The sequence below is a fragment of the Micropterus salmoides genome, unplaced genomic scaffold (assembly GCF_014851395.1).
Source record: "Micropterus salmoides isolate LMB-PRFRI ecotype aquatic unplaced genomic scaffold, ASM1485139v1 Ms_hic_scaffold_20, whole genome shotgun sequence".
NCBI classification, from domain to species: Eukaryota; Metazoa; Chordata; class Actinopteri; order Centrarchiformes; family Centrarchidae; genus Micropterus; species Micropterus salmoides.
Window position 1 is genome coordinate 29671911 of NW_024041151.1, and position 20776 is coordinate 29692686.

Here is a 20776-nt window from a genome sequence, read left to right on the forward strand (position 1 = left end):
GAGATACATTCTGGTCAAATAATCTTTTTTTAAATATATATATATTTATAAATAATATCTAGACATATTAGATCTATATGTTGTGTGTGCAAAATATTATCCTGCAAGAAAGATGCATGTGCAAGTTACAGTATTAGATCCATCTCTAGTGCGCACATGTTATTATCTTGTACAGGAGGTCCAAATCTGCATATTTTGTGTGTGTCTTGTGTGTGCATTAGGTTATCACTTATCCTGAGCTAAAGGCACCTAGCAACACTACAGGAGAAAGTTACCAATGCTGTATGACAAATCAGAGAGCCAACCGTGTTGGTTTTGTAAATCTTTTTTTTTGTTTTGCTTTATTGGACAGAGTGAGGTGAAGAGTCACCATACAAATCGGGGGAGATAGGGGCATGAAATGCAACAAAGGTTGCTGGCTGGAATCAGAATGCTGATGTTGCCGTTATATGGCATGCGCTGTTACCATTGGGCTACCAAGGTGCTTCAACAGTCTTTGTTTTAATGCCAGCAGTAACTGAAGCACAGAGTTGTTTACTCGTCTCCACAAGAGGAGGAGTTACTCTACTCAGGAAACACAATGCAGCAGGAAATAAACAACTTTTTCACGTGTAGTGCGGCTTGTTATTTTTTCCCCGCCAGAGTTTCAATAATTCTGCCTCTGATTGGTTAGTACTTGTTATGTCCATTGGTTAGGGTTGGTTAAGTAAAGGGTTAGGGTCAGGTTCAACCAATCAGAGGCAGAGTAGGGGGTAGGGCTTGACGCAAACGTTAAGCCAATCAGATTTCAGCAAAAACGAAGATCGGTCCAAGTTGGGAGGGGCCGCTCGTACACCCCTTGCATATTGAAAGTATTGGTTTGGCCCAATCAGACACAGACAGCGTTCGCTGCAGCAGACTGACCAGCCGGCGCGGTCTCAGATCATAAAGTAAAACAGAAACTGAAAAATAAAAACTCCTGACCCCTGCCGCAGACTGTCTGCTACTTTGGCTATGAATGTGTGTACGCAGCATTAGTCTTGTTTTCACTTGTTGTTAGGCTAGCAAATCATTCTCTGTGCATCCAGTATAGAGATGGATCCAGGACTTGTTTAGCTTAGCCTAGCACAAAGACGGCAAACAGGAGAAACTGCTAGCCAGGCTCCATCAAAAGAATTCCATTCTATTTTTGCATAACAATGTATATAAAACAGATTTAATTCTCTAAAAAATTTAAGCCAACCTAATTTTACAGTCATCAGATTGATGTGAAACGAAGGTTTGTTTAAATTTACATGGCTAAAAAGGCTTTTTGATGTTAAATATGTATGAGGACAAAACAAAACAAAGGGATTGAACACAGAGGATGTTTGTCTTTCTGCATCTTTAATCAGAATCAAATCTTGATATCATATCAGGATTGTTATCCTGGGCTGCACTGGATTTTACTGTTTTTCTGTCTTCTGGAGGATTAAAGTTTAAAATATTTCCCCCCACAGGCAAGAGACATATAGTGGGGGGAAACATTAAGATTAAAAAACAAAATTAAACATTAAAAGCTAGTTTAATTACGCAGACAGAGCCACCCCACACCACCATCTTATTTTCATCAAACTGTGTAAAATTTAAATAAGCTCTTCTCTCTTCCAAATCCAGGAAGAAAAAAACACCTCCATGAATTATAGATGAGTGTGAAGAGGATTAATTATAGCGCAGTAAAACCTGTAGCTAATGTGCTGCGTTCAGACCGACACTAATGCTAATGACAGAGATGGAAACCTCATATCTCCACACAGGAGAATCTGTAATTATTTTCTCTGGAGGGAAATGTGTTTTTATCTGACCTTACAGCCAATATTACAGACATATATTATACATCGTTACTTTTAGACTTTGTGGGCACCAGTGTCTCCACTTTCCTTCCACGTAATGACAATGAGACCCCAATGAGACCCCAATTCTCATATTCAGATATCACATGTTTTAGCTTGAATCCTCTTGTTCTAATGTCTGTGGTCCGTGTTTATGTTCATTTATTAATTACAGTATTGAATAGTGTGATTATACAATTAAAATGTCACGGTATACGATTTTCAATAATAAAAAAGGCTTAAAGGGGCATTATGTAGTTTCCAGCGGCCACTAGCAGTGCGAATCTAAGATTGCAACCAGGCGTGTGCTCGTACGCGTGCTTGCTTGAATTCATGAGCGAGCAGAATCGGAAACACAACCACTTTCATACAGAAATACCACAATAAACGCAGCAACACCAGCACGCAGGCTGTGGCTTTTCTTCAGACATGTTCAGGCTCTGTTACTTCAACGTTCCCGTCTCAGAGGCGGACCAACACCGACGCCGTACCTTTCATTCAGCGCAGCGAGCCGCATATCGGCACAATACTGTGAATCTGTTTTCGGTGGCTCAGCAATGTCAGCACAGCTACATGTATTGGATGATAATGAGAATGAAACTAGTGAGGTTATTGTGGCTGTTTTGTTGCAGTGTTTTATGTTATGTGGGTCACGTTAGTTACAGCGACTGAGGTGGAGAAACTGTGTACCTGAGTAACGTTACTGGTAAAACCCATAGACTGTATATAAAAACCACAATAAACATAAACTGAATGTTACAAAGCAAACAGCGGCAGGTCCGAGCTACTGTAGCGTTAGCTGGCTGTTCCTGGCTGCATCACTATAGGCTAACGTTAGTAAACAAGTCGATCCACATTTGCTTTTTACTGTTACATCCTTTCTTGCAGGCTAAATCAACAGTGGTACACAGGATAGTAACATGGTATGTGGTAATGTTATATAACTTTGCACCGGATAACATTAGCACCTGCTCGGCGTTAGCCTGCGAGCTAACGTGACTTTCTCTGTGTTTCTCCAGCTTTACTAATGCTCACTTTGTTCTTACTCGACATCATCTGAACCTGTTTGGTCTGATGGGCTTCAGCACCTTTATTGTTGTTTTGTATCCTTACGTGGAGCCTGTGTTTTGCTGTGAGCCGGTTGTTTTATGGTGTCAGTGGACTGCATGTCGATAACTGCCGTGTTGTCGCTGTAGTCTGAGAGAGGCTCGGGAGCGCGCACAGGGCTGAATCTGATCCGGTGTCCCCACATTAAAAGCAGAATAGTGGCTGATGCAAGCAACGGAGAAAACAGGCGTGTGCTTTATTTCTAAGTGACTTTTGAGCCCATTGAAGTAATGAAAATTTGATTCATTTCATTGAAAAACTTAAATATAGTCCCATATAGCAGTGTACACTGCTCACAGTTCCACAAGGTTCTGAGCTTGGACCAATCCTGTTCACTTTATATATGTAGTAACTTTATATATGTAGTAACGCATTAGTGTAATAATATTACTTTTCCCAGTAACTAAGTAGTGTAACTAATTACTTTTCTAAAACAGTAATATTATTACTAGTTACTAATGCAAGTAACGCTGCGTTACTCGTTACTGAACGCACCGTCCTTGACGTGAATCCACGACTGCGGCAGCTCAGCGGCACCTGACTTTGTTGTTCATGTCCGCTGTTAGCCAAATACTAAAGGAAAAATGGAGAACGAGGGAGAGAGGCGTTCTTTCCACAGCTGTAAGTAGCTACTGCCATTATTGTGTCACAGTCTAAGATGCAAAGAACATTGTCGTCTAGTGTAAACTCCAACCAACAAAAAGCTTTCAACCGCGAACATTTCTACATCTGATTTATTGAAGCATCTGCTGAAGCAGCACAGCATCGTGAAACTTACAGAAAGACACTCCGGCAGCTTCTGCCACTGATGCATGGACTTGTCAGGAGAGAGTGGCTTTAATATAGCATCTTGTAACCACTGAATATTGCTCTTATGAACGGGCTACATGTGCAGAAAAACAGCTCTTTAAAAGTCGGGATTTACTTGCTTTATTTTTTTATTTCAGTCGCTGGTGTTAAGAAGCATTATTCCTAGGCTATATGCTTTGTAAAAACCATACTCCTTGCTGCTGTTATGACTATGATAGGCCTATTAGTTAAAAAGTCAGGAGAGACAGCTTTATCTGGGGGTGAAGGGGAGTGGTAGTGAAAGCAGTGTTTCCCATAATTAGCCTATAATTTGAATAATTATCAACACGGACCGCCACATATTGATTTTCAAATTTTTTACTAGGCGTATTTGATTGAGGAGCAGCACCTCCTCACTCACTCCCTCTTTCTCTCTCTCTCTCTCTCTCTCCCCTCTTGTGAACACCGCTGCACAAACCTGTCCAAAGTTAGAATACCCCCCCCCCGCTGAGTAATGTAACTAGTTACTTTTATCACCCAGTAATAACTAAAGTAATAATTTTAAGACGTAATAAGTAACTAGTAATATATTACAATTTCTGAGTAACTTGCCCAACACTGACTGTGAGTAACTTTGACGTGCATGGAGGAGTCATCGTTGTACATGTACAAACTGAGATCAACCAGCTTAGGGACGTTCTTTAATGCCAGTTAAATGTTTCTGTAATAGGATGTGATGTTCAATGGTGTCAAATGCAGCACTAAGATCTAACAAGACAGTTACAAGTCCTTTGTCTGATGAAACTAGAAGGTCATTTGTAATTTTCACCAGTGCTGTCTCAATGATTAGCTCCATTTCACCCCCATGTGGACCGACATTTGTTACCTCCACTGGTGTGTGGGCCAGGAGTCACATATTTGTGTGGACCATGTTTCTGGCCTTACACTGGACTGGTTAGCTCACACTGGTAGGTAGGTAGGTACATTTATTGTCACAATATAACAGGTTATATAATGAAACTGATCTTTGTAACTCCCTTCTGCTACATAGCAGACACTATGTATGAATACAGAAGCAATTATAAAAATGGTAAACAGAAATAAACTATATTCAATGATCAATGGAGCAGTGCTGAGGATGAATTTGAGTTTGAGAGCTTGGGGGAAAAAGCTGTTCTGCACTGTAGTGAAGGATTACTGAGACCAAGACCTTCCACTTGCTAAGACCACATGAATATATCAACATCGACTGGCCAAAAAAAATCTAGATTTATTCTTTAATAAGATCTGTCTAACTGTGTTTTTACAGTGTAGAACAGATCCAGAGCGCCTGCTATCCTGCAACACATTGTCAGGCCACACGCTGTATACAGTTTGTGTGTGTGTGTATATCTGCAGGCATCGACGAGTGTAGCCGCAAGGAAACGGCAGCTGTCTGAACACATCTACACACACTTCTGTGAATAACACACACACACACACACACACGCGCGCGTACACACACACACAGAGTATATTAAATCTTACTGGTTTAATGAATAAAAATATATCTACTGATTCATTTTCATATTTGACTCTTCTGCTCTCAGATCAATGTCTCCATTTAATTTTGTTTTAACTTTTTATTTGTTTTATTTTCTCTGTGTTCCTGCAGTTTGTAACTGAATGTGACATTGGGATTTTACAATTTAAATATTGTACTTTGTCAACCTGGAAAGATCTTTTTAAAAGGAATAATCCCCTAAAAAAACAAGGATTGAAATGTGGTTGTAAACAGCTGATCAGTGATTATTCCATATCAGTCCCAGTGGAATCTAATAAAACATGTTTTTAAGACAGACAAAATTTTAAAATCATTCACATAGAGATTGGATTCTTAAAAAATAGCTGTGCCCTTTATTCAGTGTAAACCGTGGGTTTCAGGGGAGGGGATAAAGGGTGCTTACAAATGGGGTCCACTTTCAACTAAAAGGCAAAAAGGAGAGATGAGAGGCTGTTTCATGCAGCTTTCAGTATCATTAATAGCAGAAACCCCCTCTCACAAGGTGTGTCCTGCTAGCTGTACAAAGTAGGTCTGCAACTAATGATTATTTTTGTAGTTGACTAATTTGTTAAATATTTATTAGATTAGTCGACTAGTCACGATTGTTTTTGTCACCCCCTAACCCTAACCCTAACCATTTAACTAGTTAAATATATTTCAAGTGAATTACTCATCTCCAACACATACCCTAACTAGCTAACGTTACACTAGTATCAACGTTGAACAATCAAACTGAAAATGTGAGGGGGGGACAAAAGTAGGAATCTGAAAAGTAATGGGGGAACGCACCACCATCCCCAGTGGAAATTACACCCATGATTCCACATGACACATGATAATACCATATATACCGTAAAACTTCAACTAATAGCTGCCTACCCCGTTTACTGGCCTGGTGTGGGAACACATTTTGACAAATAAACGCAGGTCTCCATTAAACGCCTGGTCTGGTTTTATAGAAGTTCTTTGGATGTATAAAATCTCTTAAACCCCGCCGGGTCGCTTTAGCTGCTTCTGCTGTTTAGATCGTTAATACAAACATTAATGTTGTCAATATGGACCTGCTACACATCGTTAGATTGATTAGATTCTCCACAATTCAATGAAATACATATATTTAAACATATTCCTTAAGTCTGTAAGGGTCCACCGATCAAAAGAATCAAAACAGCTTTTCATAAAAATGAATCCAAGTTGAGAATTCTGCAATGTGAAGTCCATCACTCTGTCTGCTAACTTCTCTCATCCTGCACCGTGTTGTTGTTTTCGTGACGTTGCTGCCTTCAAAATAAAAGTGTATAAGCCATCTGTTGGAGCTAGATCAAATGAATGACGTGTATTTGATATTATTGGATAATTTTTATACAAGTAATATTCTCTTTGAAATAAATAAACAATATCATAGTAGTCTATTTCAGTTTTATGCAAGAGGAATTGAAGATCTGTCCCATATGGACGCCTGCCCCAAATATAGGCAGGGTCATTTCATATTAATCAAAGTTTTATGGTACATAAAGACTTCTGACAGTTGACATTCATGTTCAAGAGAAAGACAAATCACTGCAGACCACACATTGAACATGGTTCCTAAACTAAAGTAAAGAAAGCAAATAGTAATAGTAATAGAGACATAATACAGTATGCCACACATTGTTTCTTAAGTTGCTTTTCCCTCCTGTATTGTTTCCTTTTTAGTCCTGGTCTGTTTTATGTTGACACTGATAGGGCTGACCCCGAACAGTCAAAGATTGGAAGCTTCGAAGGGCGGAGCCTGATTCAACTGTCAATCTCACCCTCAAATATTCGCAGCGGCGTTATGAAACAAGGATCATACCATTTTGGAAACATGGGGGTGCTCAATGTCTGATTTTAACTACCAGTTTTCTCCCAGTAAGTTAATATACAGCCTATTATGATGTAAATATCAACATATAATGCTGAAGCTTTTAATATATTTTTTTAAAGTGCATGAATAAATCGTTACCCGACCCATTAAGGAAGGGGGCGTAGTGTGTGTATGTGTGTGTGGTCAGGCAGAGAGACAGCGCACCAGCTATGCTGGTGTTGTGCTGAGCTGTCCGCACCTCAAGGGATGTTCAGATCATTTATCACCATTGATGCACCACATAAAGAATATTATATCATTTTTAACTTGCATGCAGTTGTATTTATAGTTTATTCATGCCTCCCAAAACAACACATATGGCACACATGTTAACTACGTTATGCAAGTCACGTGACATTAAACGTGGTTAATGTTGTGAAACTGTCAGGATCGCTGGGTGAGCAAAGCAGGGGAGAACCCAAACGCATGACACTGTGAGCTGAGATTGAGTTCCAGGGTTTATTAATCCCAAGCATGACAAACAGAACTCACAGGTACAGGAAACTGGTAACATCCAAGAGCAGCAACTTCATACAACAGGGCATACATGCGACAATGACCGGACAGGGAATGAACAGAAACACCAGACATTTATACACAGGGACTAACGTGCAGGGCGGGAGCGACACAGGTGACTGGGATCAGGGTAACGAGGCAGAGAGACAGACGGGGAAAACAGAGAGACTGGATGGCAGGCAGATTACTGGAGGAAACAGAGAGGCAGGCAGAGACAGCAAAGGGGAACAAAGAGGCAGGCAGACAGAGTAATAACTGAGGGAACAGACGGAACACTAGTAGTGACAGACATGGGGCAAAATAATAACCAACACAGACTGAACACATGTAACAAAATACCAGACAAGAATCTAACTCAGACACTAACAGAAACCCAAGTGAACAGACAAACACCAACCAACTCTAACACAGGGATCATAACAGACAAAACCTAAACGAGAACCCAGAACTAGAACACAGAGTACCGAGCAGACTAAACCAAAATCACGCAGAGAAAGAACTAGAAGCAAATACTACAACATGAACTAAGGCACAGGACTAGGAAACAAGATATGGAACAAAAACCCAGGCTCCCCAACAAGACACACAGACAGGACTGAAACCCAAAACCCAGACACAGAGAAAGCAAAATCAAAACACAAAGAAGACATGGCCAAAATAATATAATCCAGACAAGCCCAGGACAGGATCGTGACAGAAACAGTCGCAGTTTGGGTTAAAGTAACTACATTATCGAAGTCACATGAAGGAAATCACGGAACTCACGTGACGTAATTCAATAACGGAAGTCAGTCAATAATGCTGTTTAAGTTAAATCTCAATATAACTCAACATTTACTTGGTTTTACGGGGCACTCAAATGCCATTCTCCTAAGTTAAAGTAGAGTGTGATTCATCACACCACCCCATCCACCTCCTTACTTTCTGCCTATTTATAATACGGCACCCAACTTCCTCCTTCGCTATGGTTGTACGGCCACTAGAGGTCGCTGCCACAATAAACGTAAATATGGGTTGCATTAACGTGCTGCACAAGCATCCTATACTGTGTTTTTTTTCTGGTGAGGACAATTTCCTTTAATAAGTGTTTAGCTTTTGAATTCATGAAAATATTCCATATGTACAAATGACATCATTTGTAACAGTTTTCTGATCTGACAACACTGGTTAAGGTTTGATTAGGTTCAGGCACAAAAACGACTTGGTTATTGTAAGACAGAAATTCCAGCATCATGACACAAGTCAGAGATGAGATAATCAGAGTAAAACCAGCTGAGGACTGCAACGTCCACTTTAGGGTCACAGCTTTAAATGAAAAGTCAGTTAATATCTCAAAAAAATAGTTAATCAGGACCCTCTGGGACTTTATGTTTGCCTGAAGATAAAGTCTGCCTCTACTAACTGGGTTCCTCCTCCAGCATGGACGCCGGTGTTTTGGAAGCAGACTGTCGGATGTGTGCCGGAGCCCCGAGGTCAGAGCTAAAATGAGATCGGACCTCAGCACAGTTTAATCCAGAGTGACGTCCCAGCAGCCAAATCTGCTCCTCAGACTGAAGAATGAGCTGCTGTTGTTATTTAGAGAGAAAAAAACAAACCTAATGCCTGCAGGAAGTAATGCGTGTGGGTGAAGCGAGGACGAGGAGGACGAGGAGGAGGAGGGTTGTGTTCTGCTGTGACCTCTGACCTCTTGTCTCAGCATGAGGCGGGGACACTCCAGGTCAGATGTTCTTTCTCAGTAGATGAAACACCCTACACACCACGCTGTAAAAAAATATCCATCTGAATGTGTATTTTTGCACTTCATCTATTGTTGTAGGGGGAACATAACTGTTTGTTATTCTTCATCACAGCTGATGGGAAAGCTTGTAACACACAGTAGCTCTGCTTTAATCTTGAGAGGAGCAGAGCTGCGGTTTCTATTTATTACTCACGGTAACTTATGCTGTACATTTCCAGTTAAACTGAGTCCTATTGTTAACCCTTTTCTCTCTGATCGCTTGCCATTCATAGGCCTTGTCCAGAAATCAAATCGCTGTGGCTCAGTGAGTTATTTGCCCTCCCGTACCTGCTCTGCTGACGTTTTGGGAATTTTACAGTGCCTAATTGTTGTCCTCGCTCTCTCCCAGAAGCAGGTGTATTGTATGAATGGGCCACGTTTAAATCAGTAAATAGCAAAACTGGCAGGTTTCATTAATTAGTATTCACATATAAAAATGTAAATTAGATGGTAAACTGTATGAGGAATAAAGAAAACGAAAAAAATGCTAATTTAAGTAAGGTGTCCTTGAGTGCCCACAAATAAAATGTATTATTATTATTATTATTATTATTTTAATAATCAACCACTTATAATGATCAATTTGACCCAGACAGATATAATCACTATAAGTGGTTTCCACTGTACATAGCAACAAGCAAAGTCCTTTACAGCAAGCTGCCTACAGGTGAGAGGCCCCCTCTCAAAAAAAACAAAAATGAACAGAAGCAACTCAAGAATAACCAAAAATAAAGAGACTAGTCAGTCAAGCTTTTCTGGTAAAAACAAAAATCAAATACAACAGGCTAATGAAAAAAAGCGGTGGCTATACTGAATTACCTTTGACTAGTACAGCAGAACCAGATCATAAAGGAGATATTACCCATAATATGTAAACACTACGATTTGAAACATCAGAGCCAAACATCATGGCCAAAACAGCCAAACAATGTGCCCTCATGTGATCATCCGGCACACACACTGTACTCTGCCGGTGAAAAGCTGACAATACATCCAACTAGCTCTGCACGCAAACAGCACCTGCACAAATGCTAGGAAAATACTGGAACATGTGCAGCTAACATCAACAAGGAAAACAAGGTGCATACTTTAATCTGATGGTCTCCTTTCTTAAGAGCAATAACAAGGTGTGAAACAGTGAGGCAACCTCTCACCTAGCAGCACATTGCTACTTTTAAAGCTATACATTGAAATGATGTGAGACAGGCGGTATGCCACCTCTTCTCAATCAGAGTGACATGGTGGGGCAAAACTTACGAGAGAGAGCTCCACCCATTGCACTGGCGTTTTATACAAAGACTGTATAAAACAAGTGGACGCTGTGTAGTCACCCATTGGTTTCTGGACTGGTGTTTTAAAGCCTCATTTGGCTGTATCCATGTTGATTTTTTTTAAACCAGGCACTGGACATGGCCATATTTATATATATATAAGCAAAATTGGTTAGCTAGGTGCATTTGTAATTACTTTAACTGTGATTTTAACCGGGATGCTAATTTTGACTAGCTAAAAACAAGCTAAAACCAAAACGTACTTACTGGAAAAAATGAACAGCAGACTCCTAATAATCTTTTTCAAAGGCGCTGGTTAAATTTACACAGTGCAGTGGAAACAAGTCACCTCTATCCTGATTGACAGGTCACCATGGTAGTGACCTGTCAATCACAAGGTAGTCCTGCCCTAAAGCCACCCCTGCTTTATGGTCTATTTTCCTCTTAATGGGAACATAATTTACTAAATGAATCTGTGTTGAAGAAGACTTTCAAAGAGCGACTGAGACCATAAACTCATTAGGAAAGTGTTTACTGAGGGTAATAAATCTGCTGAGAAGAACGCTCATTTAATCATTATTTCCAATGCACCTGGACTTCTTTTTTGAAACCACCTCTTGGCTGTTAGAAAGAATGCAGGTTTGAGTTACTGTCTGGATGGCTTCACTCATAAGAGCTTGGTTTTGGTTGCTACCTCCTTGTTGGGGTGGCTGTGGCTCAGGGGGTATAGCGGGTTGGCCATTAATCGGAAGTTTGGCGGTTCAATCCCTGGCTCCCCCTTAGGCTCAGTGTGTGAATGGTGAATGCAGATGTAGTGTAAAAGCGCTTTGAGTGAGGTTGAAAAGACTAGAAAGGCGTTATACAAGTACAACCTCAATGGGGTTAACCAACAGTGTAGCCTGACTAAACATGTATTTATATTGTGCAACATTTAATTATTTTTTCAGCTTCTTTAACCTCAGTCACAGAGCCATGAGGTGACGCGGCAAAGAGGCAGAGCCTGTTTGATCCTCCTGTGTTCACTCCAAACACCTGGTGTTATTAATGCTCAAAAGTAAATTTAAAAGAAGTCATATAGAATCTTATAATTCTAAGATCACAAAGAGTTGCAGGTCCATTTATAATAGCTAAAGCATTTATATTTTTCCCTTTGTAAGTTTAAAGCAGTTTCCGTAGGACCGTCACCTTTTACAGCGTGGTAAACGACTCATGGCATCACAGTGTGGCAGAATCTGATGAGTTGTGATAGCCGAGGAATGTACCTGTCCGGACCCCTCTGTTAGACCCTCACTGAGACAGAAGCTTTATGTAACTGCAGACTCTGAGCTCAGTAAACACAAAGAGGAACAAACAACAACAACATAGAGGCTGGAGAAACCACATAGTCTGACAATGAAAGTTTCTTCTTTAGGAAAATGACCTCAACTTAAACACACCACTAGCAGCTAGCAGCATCTCACAGTTCCACACTAAGGTCATATGAGAATGATGATGATACCTGTAGCAGAATATGCCAATTGGCAATAAAGGGACCATGCAGATGTGTGCTGGCTTAGTCGTGGGACTGTGCTAGAGCTATATATTCTCTGGCATTGACTGTTGAACTGAGCAGAGTGGTTGGCAGGTCTCACTTTTAAAGTTAATCTTACTGGACATGAACAAGATCATCAAAAGCTTGCAAGTAAAAGATGTGCTCGTGCCACAACAACGTGTTCACATAAAATTTTGTTGGGAAGCTTTTTGAAGGCCAAGACAGTGATGGCAATAAGTGGTAGAAAATGTACATTTTACTACTTACTGTAAGTAAAAGTACAGCACCCACACTAAAATTTTACTTAAGTAAAAGTTAACATCGTCCAGTAAAGTACTACTCAAATAAAAGTAAAAAGGACCTGGTTTTAAAAGTACCCTAGTATCAAAAGTAAAAAACTGAAACTGGAAACTTAATACAGACAGAAATCTCACCACAAATTTTAACTTTAGCACCTCCAATAAAGTGCACCTCACAGTCCCAAACAGAGCAAGTTTGCCCTTCAGTTTTTAGATGTTTATATTGCAAAACTCTATGAGCCACGTTACGACTCTGTCACAAAGTGGCTGCGACTCACATCACAAGAGTGACTTGATTAGTATCACTGTGTATGTCAGTGTCGCATCAGCTGGGCGACGTTGATTCACTCTGAGTTAACATTATCAGTTACACATTTGTTTTTCAATGCTGCTCCACTTTTTTTTAGTGAGTAACGAAGGTATCCTGCAGAATGTATTGGAGTAAAAAATACTAGAAGTATATTAGTAAGTAGTATTGGGCTTAGAAATGTAGAGAAGTAAAAGTAAAAGGCAACAACTTAAAATACTGTGGAATAAACCTACTTATGTAATGAAGTATTTGTTACTTCACACCTCTGATGGCAATGCACAAACACAAACATTTCTGTGAGAATGGGGAAATGTGTGACTGTGCACTGATCATGGAATTTAACCAGGACTTTCAAGATTTGGCTGTCGCTGAGAAGGACATTACCTGTTGTCAGAGCTTTTCTCTGTTGATCCGGAAGGAAAACAGGGGGACATGCAGTTGGAGCTTATTGAAATGTAATGTGACAATGCTCTTCGGACTATATACTTTTTTTTGCTGTGTCGCCCCTGCAGGAAAGGTTTGGACACCCCTGATTTAGGGTGTAACAGCAGAGATGGTAAGGTATTTCAATGGTTTGTGGTTAGTTGTTCTGACAGGCAGAAGTTTGCAATTATAAAACTGAAAAAAAATAACAGGTTAAACCACACTATAGAACCAGAGAATATTTAGAGCGTTTTGCTTCATTAATGACATAAATTATTCATTCAAATTCAGAATTGTCGATGACAAATGTTCTGTTGATCGGCAAATTGATTAATCAGCTAATTGTTTCAGCTCTAGTTTACACACAGACTGGTGCTAGAGGGGGCAAGTAAGTGTCATAAGCAGTGTCAGTTCTTTCCAAAAGTCATGAAGACTTTCTCTGAGCAATGAGCAAGAACAACCAGCAGGGTTTCTGGGAAATTGAGTTGTACGGGTCTGAAGAGAGAAAACTAAAAGCTTCACATGTAAAATGCTTCATATTTGGATAGCGCCTTTACTACATTGCATTCTCAGACTGAGCCTAAGTGCTCAAACAGAAACTAACATTCACACACTGATGGAGTAGCCACCAATTTGGGGTTCAGTATCTTGCCCAAGGACACTTCAACATGCAGCCTGAAGGAGCTGGGGATTGAACCACCAACCTTCCAGGTAACAGGCTACCCTCTCTATCTCCTGAGCCACAGCTGCCCCAGCTGCCACATTACAGCAGCATGGAGATAAATGAGTTTGTGCATCATTATGTTTCAGATCATTTAAGTGTACTGTAACCTCTCATCGTCACATCGTCCAATCAGAAGACGAAGAAAAAAAGCTGTGATTGAGAGTCAGATTCTCACTTTACTGACATTTAAATCAGGTACATCACACACACACACACGCATTGAGTACTTGGCGGTTCATGGTGACTCAGTGCGTCTGTGGGCGGAGCATCTGAGTCATCCTCAAACAACTACAGAGCCAATAATACATTCCTCCATCCATCCCTCCATCCCTGCACACCTCCATTATCCCTCTATCATCCATCCAACAGGTCCAGGACAACACTGATAATAAAAAGCATTTTCTTAAATGAGTGTTTTTCTCTTCAGATCTGCTCAGTTTGTGTTTTGGCTTTGAAGCAAAAATGGTTTTCTTCAGTGAACAAACAAACATTTGGTTGCATAACACATCAGCTCTGAACTCAGCCTTTCAACAGAGAGATCACTTTACTTTCACATGGAGAGAGCTTCACCTCCATTCTCACAGATTCGTTCTTTTATTCACTTAATCTGACTTGTTAGTCATTCATTCATTTAGTTGAATGAATGTTTTCATTTATTCAATGTTATCACACAAATCTTCTCCAAGCATGCCCTGAGGTCAAGGTGGTTAAAAAAAGCGACAACACAAACTCTTTCTCTGACTGAATACAAGATTGGTTCAGCTTATGAATATTCACATATGTTTTACAGTCTTCTGTCATGCTTGTCTTTTTATTTTCTACCTCTGCTTTTGTTTCTAGTCAGCATCGCCATAGCAACATCAAACCCAAACACTAAACAAGACACGGCTGAAAACTTTCACTGTGTGTGTGTGATTATGTAACATGCAGTAACTCTTTGAGTCAGTCAACAACATCAACAGAGAGAGAGAAAGGACAAGCAGACCAATCAGAGGGTTTCGTCTCCACACTTTGAGCAAAACACAGGCTGTATTTGGAACCGCCTACTACATACTACCACCGACAGTACTGCAGTATGCAGTACATTCAACATACTGTGTTTCATAGTAGTGTGAGGTATGAAATTGTAACATTTAAAAATGTTAAGAATTATTTCACAGTATGCCAAGCCAGGTTTAGCCTGTTTCTGGTTTTTGAAAACAGAAGTGCACAATAGGAGTAAATAAGTACCATTTTCTTCTAATTGTGTAAGAACATCTGTAACAAATGTAACATTCTAACTAGCTGCAGTTGTTAATCCTAAAAGCACAAATTGTTTACAGTTTGTAGTCCTAAAAGCACAATGTGTTTACAGTATGTAGTACTTAAAGAACAAATTGTTTACAGTTTGTAGTCCTAAAAGCACAATGTGTTTACAGTATGTAGTACTTAAAGAACAAATTGTTTACAGTTTATAGTCCTAAAAGCACAATGTGTTTACAGTATGTAGTACTTAAAGAACAAATTGTTTACAGTTTATAGTCCTAAAAGCACAATGTGTTTACAGTATGTAGTACTTAAAGAACAAATTGTTTACAGTTTGTAGTCCTAAAAGCACAATGTGTTTACAGTATGTAGTACTTAAAGAACAAATTGTTACAGTTTATAGTCCTAAAAGCACAATGTGTTTACAGTATGTAGTACTTAAAGAACAAATTGTTTACAGTTTGTAGTCCTAAAAGCACAAATTGTTTCCAGTATGTAGTACTTAAAGAACAAATTGTTTACAGTTTGTAGTCCTAAAAGCACAATGTGTTTACAGTATGTAGTACTTAAAGAACAAATTGTTTACAGTTTATAGTCCTAAAAGCACAATGTGTTTCCAGTATGTAGTACTTAAAGAACAAATTGTTACAGTTTATAGTCCTAAAAGCACAATGTGTTTACAGTATGTAGTACTTAAAGAACAAATTGTTTACAGTTTATAGTCCTAAAAGCACAATGTGTTTCCAGTATGTAGTACTTAAAGAACAAATTGTTTACAGTTTATAGTCCTAAAAGCACAATGTGTTTACAGTATGTAGTACTTAAAGAACAAATTGTTTACAGTTTATAGTCCTAAAAGCACAATGTGTTTACAGTATGTAGTACTTAAAGAACAAATTGTTTACAGTTCGTAGTCCTAAAAGCACAATGTGTTTACAGTATGTAGTACTTAAAGAACAAATTGTTTACAGTTTGTAGTCCTAAAAGCACAAATTGTTTCCAGTATGTAGTACTTAAAGAACAAATTGTTACAGTTTATAGTCCTAAAAGCAGAATGTGTTTCCAGTATGTAGTACTTAAAGAACAAATTGTTACAGTTTATAGTCCTAAAAGCACAATGTGTTTACAGTATGTAGTACTTAAAGAACAAATTGTTACAGTTTATAGTCCTAAAAGCACAATGTGTTTCCAGTATGTAGTACTTAAAGAACAAATTGTTACAGTTTATAGTCCTAAAAGCACAATGTGTTTACAGTATGTAGTACTTAAAGAACAAATTGTTTACAGTTTGTAGTCCTAAAAGCACAATGTGTTTACAGTATGTAGTACTTAAAGAACAAATTGTTTACAGTTTGTAGTCCTAAAAGCACAATGTGTTTACAGTATGTAGTACTTAAAGAACAAATTGTTTACAGTTTGTAGTCCTAAAAGCACAAATTGTTTACAGTATGTAGTACTTAAAGAACAAATTGTTTACAGTTTATAATACTCGGAGAACAATGTATTTCCAGTATGTAGTACTTAAAGAACAAATTGTTTACAGTTTATAATACTTGGAGAACAATGTATTTCCAGTATGTAGTACTTAAAGAACAAATTGTTTACAGTTTATAATACTTGGAGAACAATGTATTTCCAGTATGTAGTAATTAAAGAACAAATTGTTTACAGTTTATAATACTTGGAGAACAAATTGTTTACAGTTTATAATACTTGGAGAACAAATTGTTTACAGTTTATAATACTTGGAGAACAAATTGTTTACATTTTATTGTCCTAAAAGAACTAATTGTTTACCGTTTATAGTCCTAAAAGCACTAGTTTGTAGACTTGGAATACAGTGTATATCACATTATCAGGTTCTTCGTTAATATAATAATTACTGTACTACTAACTAGACAAACAAACAATAAACAAACTACACACATACTAACACTTCTACTGAAGACAACCGTCAATAAATGGTATTGAAACAGTGACGGACAATTAATAAATGCGTGAATGAATCACTTTATAGGCTACAGCAACAGACAGTGGTGACTGAATGATGACTAGCAAGATGTCTTAATTTGTGGAAACACAAGATCAGAATCAGAATCAGCTTTATTGCCAGGTATGTGTACACATACGAGGAATTTGACTCATATTTGATTTGATTGTACAATGCTCACGATGTGTTACTTACACAATAATACAATAACACAATAATACAGTAATAAAATCAAACACAGACTACAGTATAGAGAACACATATATACACACTATAAACAAAACAAAACAGGCAGATTGAGACAATAGTGCAATGAGCACAGGGCAAAGGATGCAGGAGTAAATTCTTATTATAATTATAATTGTTATTATTATTATGAACATGTTGGAGGTGGATGTGATATACAGGTGTACACTAGAGTGTGATCACATTGTATTTGATTTTATGGTGTTAAATCATTTAAGCTGATGTCTGTATTTTATTTCCTTTATTTGAAAAAGATTTTATGTGGTTTAAAACAAGTAAAATGGTTTACAAGTGTGAATGGTTGGCCTGCTGTAGCAGCCTCCCGGCAGTAGGTGGCAGTGTGAGACTGTGGTTTACCCTCAGGGACCATGATCAAGAGCGCATGCTCCGCTGTTCCCTCAATAACTGCGGAGTTCCCCTTCGAGGGAACTCGAACTGCGTCGGTTACGACACTATGGGAACGCCTCTAGGCGTAGCAGGTCTGAACGTGAATGAAATCACTCCAATCCTATTGGCCTCCGCACACATTCATTCGGTTTTACAGTCTTGACCTTCCTTCGGCACCTGCCACTTGTGCGCTCTCCTCTTAGTCGTGCCACTTTATTGCACACAGGGGCAGGCGGGGTTTTCGGCACGGTTTAGTGGGTATCTCGTTCCCATAGTGTCGTAACCGACGCAGTTTGAGTTCCCTCGAAGGGGAACGTCTCGTGTTACGAATGTAACCCTGGTTCCCCGAGAAGGGGAACAAGACGGGGTCGGCCCGCCGCACCTCTCTCCCCGCCTGAAGTGCCTGCTTCATAGTTTAAGCTAATGATGAGTGTGTACAGGTGTGCTTTATACTCCTCCGGTTATTCCGTCACACCTTACCGTTCTAGTAACAAGCCAATAGGATTGGAGTGATTTCATTCACGTTCAGACCTGCTACGCCTAGAGGCGTTCCCATAGTGTCGTAACCGACGCAGTGTCTCGTTCCCCTTCTCGGGGAACCAGGGTTACATACGTAACCCGAGACGATTTCAGCGAGGAAACGCCACATCTCTCTGTCTCACCCTTTTTCTTGTATTACAGGTTAGTAATGTGTTAAAACATCACTGTAGTTTGTTAGTGAATGCTGAGACATAAGTTGAGTTAAAGTATAAGAGTAAAATGAGCAGGTTTTGGAGATATGGTTTCACATGAGGCCCGCCGAGAATATGTTAACCATAGCGACACGGTTTACTCTGTTCATAGCATGTTAGTGTAAGATGCTAGCGTGGGCCACACGTCTCCACTTTTCTGGGCTTAGAGTAATATACTGGCTGGCTCCATAAATGATGTAGCATGTTGGAATATTTTGGAATGGTGTTATGTTTAAAACTATTGAAAATGCTGTAATTGTACACATTTTTATATGTTTTAGTGGTGAATGCTGTTATACTGTCAGCGAATCAGTGTCATATTTCATGGCGTCAGTGTATCAGTTTATTTTGCACTGCAGTAATAGCCAAAAGTATTTGGACAGACAAATATGGAAATGGTGTAAAATGTGTATAATTTTGGGTTTGGACTTTTATTGCATGTTATGGTATTAGCATGAAAAATGTGTCCAAGAAGACAGGACATGTACAGTACTGATAAATACTGGTATGGTATAAAGGAAATGTAAATGAATAAATAACTGTGGCGATTTCAGCGAGGAAACACCACGTCTCTCTCTCTCACCCTTTTTCCTGTATTTCAGGACACATATAGCTGCCTATGGGTGCCGCTGCCCGGTACCTGTAACACAAGCATACATGTGCATGTACATAGTGTGATGGAGTGTAGTGCAAAGGATGCTGGAATAAATAAGTATTATGTGCAGGTGTTATGTACTTGAGGTAGGTGGATTTGGTATACAGTATATACAATATAAAATATGAACAGTTTGAACAGCTCTGAAATAGAGAATGATGAATAAGATACAGTGGGCTAATTCTGACCAGTGAAATCACCTTAATGCAATGCACACTTCAGCAGGATGATGAGGTTTTCTTTACAACTGCTTGGCTTGGTTGTGATTACTAAAGAATCAATAAAGTTTACTACGTGTCTAATGCTTCCATGTTTAAAACCTTGTCCTACTCAGGCAAGGATAATACTTTCGCGAGTACGCGAGGTTCCGCGTGATGAAACAATCGTCATCAGAGGGGGTACGTGCGGCGACTAGCGCTACCAGGGTACCAACCGATCCACTGTGCATGTGTGGAACGTGTCCGCCAAGCTGACTCCAGAAAGTAGTATAAACAGAAGTAGTCCGCAGCTGTCCGTGTCCACATCCGCTCCAGAGTATATTCGAGGCTAACGTTGCTGGAAGACAACAGACACTTCACATATCTATATGAAACAGTATTTGACAGGCTCATAGACGGCAATAAGATAACAATTATAATTAATAGTTGTTAATGTTATATGTACTTTTGTTATTTTGTTATTATGATTTGTTTTTATTTTTCTTTGTCAGAATCAGCATGACAACGTCATGTTTCACTTACTTCTTATTTTGTTACTTAAACATACCATATAGTTAATACAAAAAGCCGTTTCTCTATTCTCAGTGTCTTTTAGCCTTAGGAGTCCTTAATATAGTCCAAATCAAGGGATATTGGCAAGTGGAGTTGCATCAGCATGCGCATTGATCATGCTACAAATGTGTAGTTCTTTAAGTGGGAAGTATAATTTATATTCAGCATAAATGTATATTATAATCTGTGTGCTGTACTGGGCAAATACTGTACCAGCAGTACATCAGAAACAATGGTATGAAAAAAGGTGGGAGGAGCCTCTGTATCCAGGATCAGAGTTCTGGAGCCAACAGACCCTGGATTTGGTCAGACAGCTTAGGCGATGACACTATTTGTTTTGACAGAGGAGGTGGAGCAGACCCTGTCAGTCAGCTGCTGTCAGACAGTTAGATCTCCTCTTTCCATCAGTTCCTCACTGACGTCCACCATGTTGTATCATTTCTCCCCCAGAGACTAGTTCACATCAAGGAAACCATCATCGCCTCAGTTTGACATTACGGTTCAGGGCAGAAGGGGGGCTCTGCAACGCCTCAAGTGGGTCTCATGAATATTTAATGAGGCAGAAAGAAGGAGTGAAAGAAGATGCCTGACTGGACCCTCCAGGTGGGGGGGCAGGGCTCAGAGTTGGTGTCTGACCTCAAGCCAGCTTCAAACAAAGAGGTTGACATTAATCTGATTTACATCTGTTCCTGAGCTCTACTTCTTCTTCACCCCAAAACACAGTGTA